Below are 9,570 nucleotides of genomic sequence, written 5' to 3' on the forward strand. Positions count from 1 at the left end.
TGATTGGCTCCCGGAAAGTGGGGGGGGAACCAGGTATTTCGACTCATAAATACCTAGTCTAGACTACTCCGATTAGTCTGAAAATTTGTAAAGTTCTATTCTAACTATATCTAAAGGTGCTATCAAAATTTAGAGTCGATAGCTACCCGGGAAGGTAGTTAAATATTAAGTTGAAAATCGATCTTTTTTTTTAGTGGGGTGCGACCGTAGATTTCAATACGTGATCCCGTACAAATCCGTATCTATCTTATCTTAGTAGCCTAGTAGTAAAAATATCATATTATATTCGTATTTACGCGGGTGCGTAATTTTAATAGTGGCCACTACGAAAATATATCTTTTTAATTTTTATTCTTTAGGTGATTAGCTATTAGGTAATTATATTAAAATTATACAATAGACTATTATATAGAGGAAGAAAAGGGCTATAAAATGCACTATTCAGATTCTTTATAGCTAGGCTATAGGGGGAGGTATTAATAGATTTAGATAAATTTATAAAAATTACTACTATATCAACTTCGATATATATATATCTATACTATATATATAGCTATATAAGTGTATAGGTGCTAGATATTGAGGATTACGTAGTAAAAATTGAAAATATCCTACTATATTTCTTGGTATAATAGTATATTATAGTAGAGTATAATGGTGTGAAGGATATCATATATAAATTACTGGTAACTATTACTATATCTAAGGATATACTAATAGTGGTAAACTATATTATGATTCACTTCTAAATCGCCATAAATCGTGAGATAATATGATATCTTATATTATCTTATATTTGCCTCCTAAAATGTCTATAAAAAGGTTGACAGTCTACTCTCTAATAGAATAATAATATACTTCTTAATATATTCTCCTCCATATACATATATCTTTATCTCCTATTTAGGATAAGTATAACCTTCAATACTATATCTTATATAATCATATTATATAAGATATTACTTCCTCTATAAAATATTATAACCTACTATTAGGCTATAATATTCTATCTGCTAAATTACTCATAGGTTATGAGCCCGGCCTGCTACCTATTTCCTATTTAGGAAATTCCGAAGCAATTCCGAATTATCACCGGAGTAAATTCTATCCCGAATTATCTCCGAATTATCTCCTAGATATCTCCAAGATATCTCCGAAGTATACTATATATAGTAATCATACTATAATATAGTATATTAAAATATTACTATATACTATTTAGTATATAGTATACTATATATAGTACTCACTATATATAGTAAAAGGATTATATACTATATTACTTTATATAGTATATATATATTATATCTTACTATGACCTCTATAGATAAGATATACCTCCCTAAACTTAGGGGTTCGGAAAATTATATTATATGGTCTATTAGAGTAAAAGCTGCTCTAATAAAAGAAGACCTATATACGCCTATAGAAACTGCTTCTATAGGTGTAAAAAACAATAAGGCTATATCAGTTCTTAAGCTTTATTGTGATGATGGACCACTACTATATCTGAAAGATATAGAGAGTGCTAAAGAAGCCTGGTTACGTCTCGAAACTCTATATAATCCTAAGGGATTTACTACGGAGTATTTAACTCTTAAGGATTTCTTCAATACTACATTGAATGATTTTAATTCAATGGAAGAATACCTTAATAGGGTTAAAACCTGTTATGGGGCCGTCGTACTTCGTACGAAGCCCTATGGAAGATGCTTGCTTATGCTGCGCGGAATCTGCCAAACGTTACCGCCTTCGACGGAATATGTACACATTTGTTAGCTCAGGAGAACTCCTCTCCTCAACGAAACCTTCTTGTTCTTAAAACCCGTCTAAGTTGCACAACTAGGCTAGTTCCGTAACATTAGGTTTCGTTCGTCACCTTTATCGACGCTTAGTAAGGAGTTCCTACTAGTACAGAGTGAGAGACAAGATGTCTTACCAACCACGACGACATAATACCTTTGATCACGACAACCTACCAGACGCACTACCGGCACAACAAGCGATGGGAGAGATCTTCCCCCCACCACGAGAGAACGATAGGATAGAAAGGGGGCCGACCCGGCCAACTTACCCCGATGTACGAACCTACAATGGACAGGACCCTAAGGAGTACGCAGCCTTTCGTACGAACTTGAAAATCAAGTTCTTGATGGATGCCCACTACTTTCACTCCGAGGAAATGAAGACCTACTACGCGTTTAGTAGGCTAGAAGGCATTGCGAGCCAGCAAGCCCACGCATGGATCGTAGCAATGGAGAATGAGAAGAAACCCCTCCTTCTCAATGAATTTTACCAAGCCATGGATCTCTACTTTGAAGACCCAGACAAGGAACAACGTGCCCTCGTACGAGTAAATTCGATGAAGCAGGGTAGGAGGAGTCTCCACGACTTCCTATCTGAGTTCGACCAGACACTAGTTACCGCGGGTGGATTACACTGGTCCGATGCCCAGAAGATGGCCCTTCTCCGGACCGCAATCAACGTCGATCTACTCCAGAGTACCGTCGGAGCTGAATTCGCTTCGTACGATGACTACCGGAACCGCCTTCTTCGGATCGACCACGACCTTCGGCAGATTGAAACGCTCCAGAAGAAGAAGTTAAGACCCTTCTTCCGTGGCAATCTCAGCAACACCCAAGACGACGCCGGCAGGATGGACTGGGAACCTACTCAAGCAACTAGGATCGCCGCCCTAGAAGCCGAGATCGCGGCCCTAAAGACAAACCAAAGGAGCAGTCCTTCTCGTACGAACGAACGGGCAAAATGGGTCTCCCGGGAAGAGATTGACCAACGCCGAATGAAGGGGGAATGCCTACGCTGCGGACAGAGAGGGCACCTGATTGCGGGCTGTAGACTACGGCCTGCCACCCGACCTCTAGAGGTGAACGCTGTCGATGCAGATGGAGACAACGACTCGGGAAAAGAATAACCTTCGTACGAAATCGTGTACGGAGGTCGCTAGATACTTCAAAATTGAAACATTCTGTTTGGGAAGAATTTGAAGCCACGCGTATGAACTCCCCACCGTTTGTCATTGCCGCGACCCTAGACCGACAAGCTATGGCCCGTACCTTAGTCGATAGCGGATGCCTATCGTACGGAGCTATCAGTGAAGCCTTTGCGAAAGAAAGGAACTTAGAGACTTTCGAGATCCTACCACGAACATTAAGAGGAATAGGAGGAAAGGGGACGATTTCACAAATCGTACGAACCTCCCTCTCAATTGACCACCACTTTGAGAAAGAGACCTACTTCTATATGATCCCTGATTCCATCGGATACGACCTGATTCTTGGCCTACCCTGGCTGAGACAACAGAACGCTTGCTTCGAACCTTTAAGGAACCGGTTATATCTTCGATCATCGAAAACCCGCCTCTATGGGATCGGCAAAACTCCTCTCCCCGATACTACAGAGATCTCGGCACTCTCAATGCATAGAGAGATTCAGTCAGCAATAAAAGACCATAATTCGTACGATTCCCAAATCTTTGCTGTCTCTATGGCCGATATCGAGAAAGCATTGAAAACCAAGAAACCAAAGGACCTAAAGGTGGAACTCCCCACTGAGTACCACGAATTCCTCCCTTTATTTGACCCCGACGAAGCGACTAAACTCCCACCACACCGCGGGGAAGGAATCGACCATAAAATCGAACTTATACGAGAAAATGGTAAAGAACCAATAGTCCCCTGGGGGCCCCTCTACAATATGTCGAACGAAGAACTTCTAGTGCTACGAAAGACCCTAAATGAGCTCTTGGATAAGAACTTCATTAGGGTTAGCAAATCCTCAGCAGCAGCACCAGTGCTATTCGTACGAAAGCCAGGAGGAGGGCTCCGTTTCTGCGTCGACTACCGAGCGCTAAACGCTCTCACAAAAAAGGACCGCTACCCCCTTCCCCTGATTCATGAGACGCTGAACCAGATCGGACGAGCGAGATGGTTCACGAAACTCGACGTATCAGCCGCGTTCCATAAGATCCGGATTGCCGAAGGAGAAGAATGGAAAACCGCGTTTCGTACGAGGTACGGACTTTACGAATGGCTTGTTACCCCCTTTGGCCTGGCCAACGCGCCGAGCTCATTCCAGAAATATATCAACTGGTCCCTACGAGAATACCTAGACGATTTCTGCTCCGCCTACCTCGACGATGTATTGATCTATTCGGAAGGGAACATCGAAGATCATCGAAAACACGTAAAGAAGGTCCTCCAGAAGCTACAGGAAGCTGGCCTACACTTGGATATTGGGAAGTGCGAATTCGAATGCACCGAAACCAAGTACCTTGGCTTTATCGTACGAGCAGGAGAAGGGGTTAAGATGGACGCTGAAAAAGTGCAAGCGATACTCGACTGGGAAACACCAACCACAGTCCGAGGCGTGAGGGGATTCCTCGGCTTTGCCAACTTCTACCGACAATTCATCCCAAACTATTCAGAAGTCGTACGACCTCTTACCCAACTCACGCAAAACAACGTCCCCTTTGTCTGGTCTACTATATGCGAGAAGAGCTTCCAGGAGCTAAAACGACTCTTCACAACAGAGCCGATACTAGCAGCCTTTGACCCATCTCGTACGACAGTGGTAGAGTCCGACTCGTCAGGATACACGGTTGGAGGAGTCCTCTCACAGTACGATGATAAGGGTGTGCTACGACCATGCGCCTACTTCTCCAAGAAAAACGCTCCCGCCGAGTGTAACTATGAGATCTACGATAAGGAGCTGCTCGCTGTCGTACGATGCCTAGAAGCATGGGACGCAGAACTACGTTCAGTCCAAGGGAAATTCCTCGTTATCACCGACCATAAGAACCTAGAATACTTCTTCAAACCAAGGAAGCTCACTGAACGGCATATGCGGTGGTCACTCTTCTTAAGTAGGTTCAACTTCGACTTCCAATATCGCCCCGGTACAGACAACGCCCGAGCGGACGCCCTATCACGACGAGACCAAGACAACCCAACCGAGGAAGACCCAAGAATCGCAGATCGTACGAAGTGTCTCCTAACGCAGATAGGAGACGATAAGGCTACTGTGAATATCCATGCCACGACCGCACAGCAAACCCCTGACGAACAAGACTGGGAGCTAGCGAGAGATGGGGATGACGAGTACCAGGGCGCTATACGGACACTACAACAGGGCCTACGGAAGTTCCCACCAGAACTAAAGCTAAAAGTCTCAACTTCCGAATGCACAATCGACCAAGCCCAGAAACTTCGCTTCCGCGGAAGGTTATGGGTCCCTAACTCTGAGCCCCTTCGTACGAAAATCATTCAGACCGCACACGACTCTCGACTCACCGGACACCCAGGGAGGGAGGAGACCTATACAGTGGTTAGCCGCGAGTACTTCTGGCCGAATATGTCGATCGACATCCGGAGATTCGTACGGAACTGTGACCTATGTAACGGGGCGAAACCATGGCGAGAGCTGAAGCGAGGCCTCCTAAAGCCGCTCCCGGTGCCAGAACAACCATGGCGAGACGTGGCCCTCGACTTCATCACCGATTTACCACCAAGCGACAGCCGTACGAACATCTTGGTAATCACAGATCGGCTGACAAAGGGAGTGATCCTAAGGCCGATGAAGTCAATTTCGGCCGAAGACTCCGCATGGGCAATCATTGACAGCCTCGTACGACAACACGGATTCCCAAACTCGATCGTCTCGGACCGAGGAACCCAATTCACAAGCCTCCTATGGGAACGGATCTGCCAGCTATGTAAGGTTATACGACGGCTGTCGACGGCCTACCACCCCGAGACCGATGGACAGACCGAACGACACAATAGCACGTTAGAAGTGTACCTACGCCTCTTCGTACGATTTGAACAGAACGACTGGAAACGCCTACTCCCAATGGCCGAACTTGCGTTAAATGGACGAGTCTCCGCAGCAACCGGCGTAAGCCCTTTCTTCCTAACCCACGGTTATAACCTCTCTCCATTTGACCCACCAATCGAGGAACCGCGTATAAACAGCACCATTACCACGCCAGAACCAAGCCCAATCCAAAAAGCAGAAACGATCGTACGAAAGCTAGCTGGAGCTATGGACTGGGCACGTGCATCGATAGCCTACGCCAACCAACAGATGGAAGCAAACGCTAACCGGCACCGACAACCGGCGCCTACCTTCCAAGTCGGAGACGCTGTTTGGTTAAACCTGAAAAATATACAGACCGAACGACCCTGCAAGAAGCTCGACTGGAAGAACGCAAAATATAGGGTTCAGGAAGTTATTGGTTCCCACGCAGTACGACTGGATACGCCACCCGGCATTCACCCAGTATTCCATGTTAACCTCGTACGACTCGCGACACAAGACCCCCTTCCGTCCCAACTGGCACACGAACCGCAACCACCAGCAATCATAGTCGACGACCAAGAAGAGTGGGAGATCGAAGAAATTATAGATGAGACACAAACACGCAGGAGGAACAACGCTCGTACGAGCTACAAGGTTAAGTGGAGAGGCTACACGAGACCAACCACAGAGCCAGCGGACGCACTCAAGGACACAATAGCGTTAGACGTGTGGCTACAGAAGACCGCACCGTTTAGAAAGATCGATGGGTCCCTTGATAAGGCTAGCTACTACGCTTCGTGCTAGTGCTAACTGAGTCTAGAAACCTCGATATTGTGTGTTGATTGCGTCTATGAAAAGTGCTAAGCCTCGTACGGTCTAGTCAATGAGCTCCTCTACAACAGAGGGCGGAGGGAGAGGGCCAGCTCCACACTTCCCGCTGCACTGGAGTGAAGCACAGCATTCGAAGGGCTTCGTTTCCCGCAGCAGTCAGACGGACCTTGACATACTGCTTCCCTCCGTGCTCAATGCGAGTCAGGGGCAGGAGCATACGCCGGGAGGAGGGTTCGACTTGACGCGGGTCGTACGACAGAAGATTGAAGTTAGACGACTCCATGGTTGACAGGAGGTTTGGAGACTGCGAATAAAAAAAAAAAAAAAGAAGAAGAAGAAGGGAATTGAGGACCTATTTATGCCTTCCAACTACAGCCCACATGCTACAAAGCAACGACGTCGTCGAACACGTTTGCCCTATTCGGCCAATCATAGGCCACGATTTTGTTTGCTTCTCCCATTGATTCCTAATCTGGCGTCTATTGAAGCAAACAGTCATTGTCCTAGGGGGGGGGGTATTGTTATGGGGCCGTCGTACTTCGTACGAAGCCCTATGGAAGATGCTTGCTTATGCTGCGCGGAATCTGCCAAACGTTACCGCCTTCGACGGAATATGTACACATTTGTTAGCTCAGGAGAACTCCTCTCCTCAACGAAACCTTCTTGTTCTTAAAACCCGTCTAAGTTGCACAACTAGGCTAGTTCCGTAACAGTGCCAGACCATGGACTGCCATTAAACGTGTGGAGAGTCAACGGGCTGGACCCACTCTGGCAAGTGGCCGCTGGAAGAAGCTATATCATATAATTTCCAGCGAATGATAACTAGTGATTGCTGTATCTCTCGGCCTCCATTTGTAAGGGCCCTTAGGCTGGAATTAAGAATTATGTGTAGCTGAACTCTTTAAGTTTCCTAGACTCGTCACCGCTTTTTTAAGCTCTATCCCCTTTACAGCCGAGTACTAGGATAATTTTATTCTGCCTCGTATCGAGAGTATAGCCATATTTTCCGATGGTCCAGATCATAGCATTCTAGAGCTGTAGTACCATCTATAGCTCTTAATCAATTACTCGATATGGTAATACTACCTAGCCAATCACAGCCTGTATTTTGCCAGGGCTCCCCGGAAAGCATACTCGTTCCCAGGCTGCATATATGCAGCAAGTAGAGTTCACTAGGCGTATTTAGATTATCGAATATAGAGCTACTATATCCGAGCCGATAAACCTAATTTATATGATTGGATGATAATGGAGTGCTTGGTCGGACAGGCGGAACGAGCATGCGTCTCGGTGTTAGACGCCTGGGTTGGTTTTTTGCATATTGCTACCGGTATTGTTACTGTATGAAAGATGGGTATCGTATTATATGCTAGATCTTCGTGAAACCTGACCGAGTAGGGCTGCGGACATGCAACCGCTCAGACCGTGAAAATTCGACTTCGACGCTATGTCAACCCTATCCCATGGGGGTTGTTGCAGTCTAGTAGACTGGAATTAGGACTTTGCCTTAAGTATGGTGGATAAAAGTGGGGCCATGAGTAGACTGGAATACTTTTCGTGAGTAGACTGGAAAAGCTTCTCGTACGAGGATGAAGCTCAAAATTTGTAAAGTTCTATTCTAGACTATAAAGATTATGGTCACCGAATTTTAGAGTAATTGACCAAGTTATAAAGGTGTGGTGGCTGATTGAAAATCGGAATTATTTTTGATGGGGTGCGACCGTACGAAGGGCCAGCACTCTTCAACTTTATTTTAAAATATATATTTTAAGTTAGGATTACTTATAGATTTATATTTAAATCTATGGTATATTTATATGTTGTCCCATTATTGATTTTTTCGTACAATTTAAGCTCTAGGTAGGACTGTCAAGATTGTTTGGTCCATGGTATATTTACATGTTGTCCCATTATTGATTTTTTCGTACAATTTAAGCTCCAGGTAGGACTGTCAAGATTGTTTGGTCTATGGGATATTCATGCCTTATCCCATTATTTATGTATCATCTATTAGTGATGTCTCGTACGATTTAAGCTCTAGGCAGGACTGTCACAATTGTTGGGTCCATGGCATATTTATGGCTTACCCTATTGATGAAGGCTTGTCCTATTGATGAAGGCTTGTCCTATTGTTTATGTATCGTCTATTGATGATATCTCGTACGATTCAAGCTCTAGGCAGGACTATCACAATTGTTGGGTCTATGGTATATTTATGGCTTATCCTATTATTTATACCTTATTATATTATTGATATCTCGTACAATAAATGCCTTTGGTAGCAATATTTATTTTTATAGCTGTATAAGGTAACAATATTACCTAATCTAGTAATCACCTCTATTATTGTCTAGTAGATATTTAATTCTTAGTTTTCCTCCCACTTCTCTCTTTTGATATATAGATAGTTATAATACTAGAAGTAAAGTGATATATATCCCTATAGAACGTACGAACTAGGAGTTAAAGTAAGAAGTTAGGAAGCGTATAAACTAGAAGGAGAAGTTGGATAGTATAAGGTATTTCGTAGGCGAGCTACGCACCCTACCTAAAATATATTCATTAATTTAATAGTTTCTTCTTTCACTTCGTACGAAGTATGACGGCCCTATAATAAAAGGTAATAATAAGGAGTGAATTCTACGGCTAGGGTTTACTTTTATAACGTAGAAATTATTAATAGGTGACTATTATTAAGTATACGAATTCATTTAGCTAGGGGCTTCCTCTATATATAATTTTTAAGGGTAAAGTGTTTATTAAATTATAGTTCGAAGGCCTACTAAATGACTAGTATATATTCTAAGGAGATAATATATAAATATATATTTAGGGCTTTAGGGCTTTAGGGCTTTAGGGCTTTTAGGGCTTTAGGGCTTAGGGCTTAGGGCTTAGGGCTTAGGGCTTAGGGCTTAGGGCTTA

The sequence above is a fragment of the Penicillium concentricum genome (assembly GCF_028827145.1).
Source record: "Penicillium concentricum strain IBT 3081 chromosome Unknown utg000003l_segment0_segment0, whole genome shotgun sequence".
NCBI lineage: Eukaryota > Fungi > Ascomycota > Eurotiomycetes > Eurotiales > Aspergillaceae > Penicillium > Penicillium concentricum.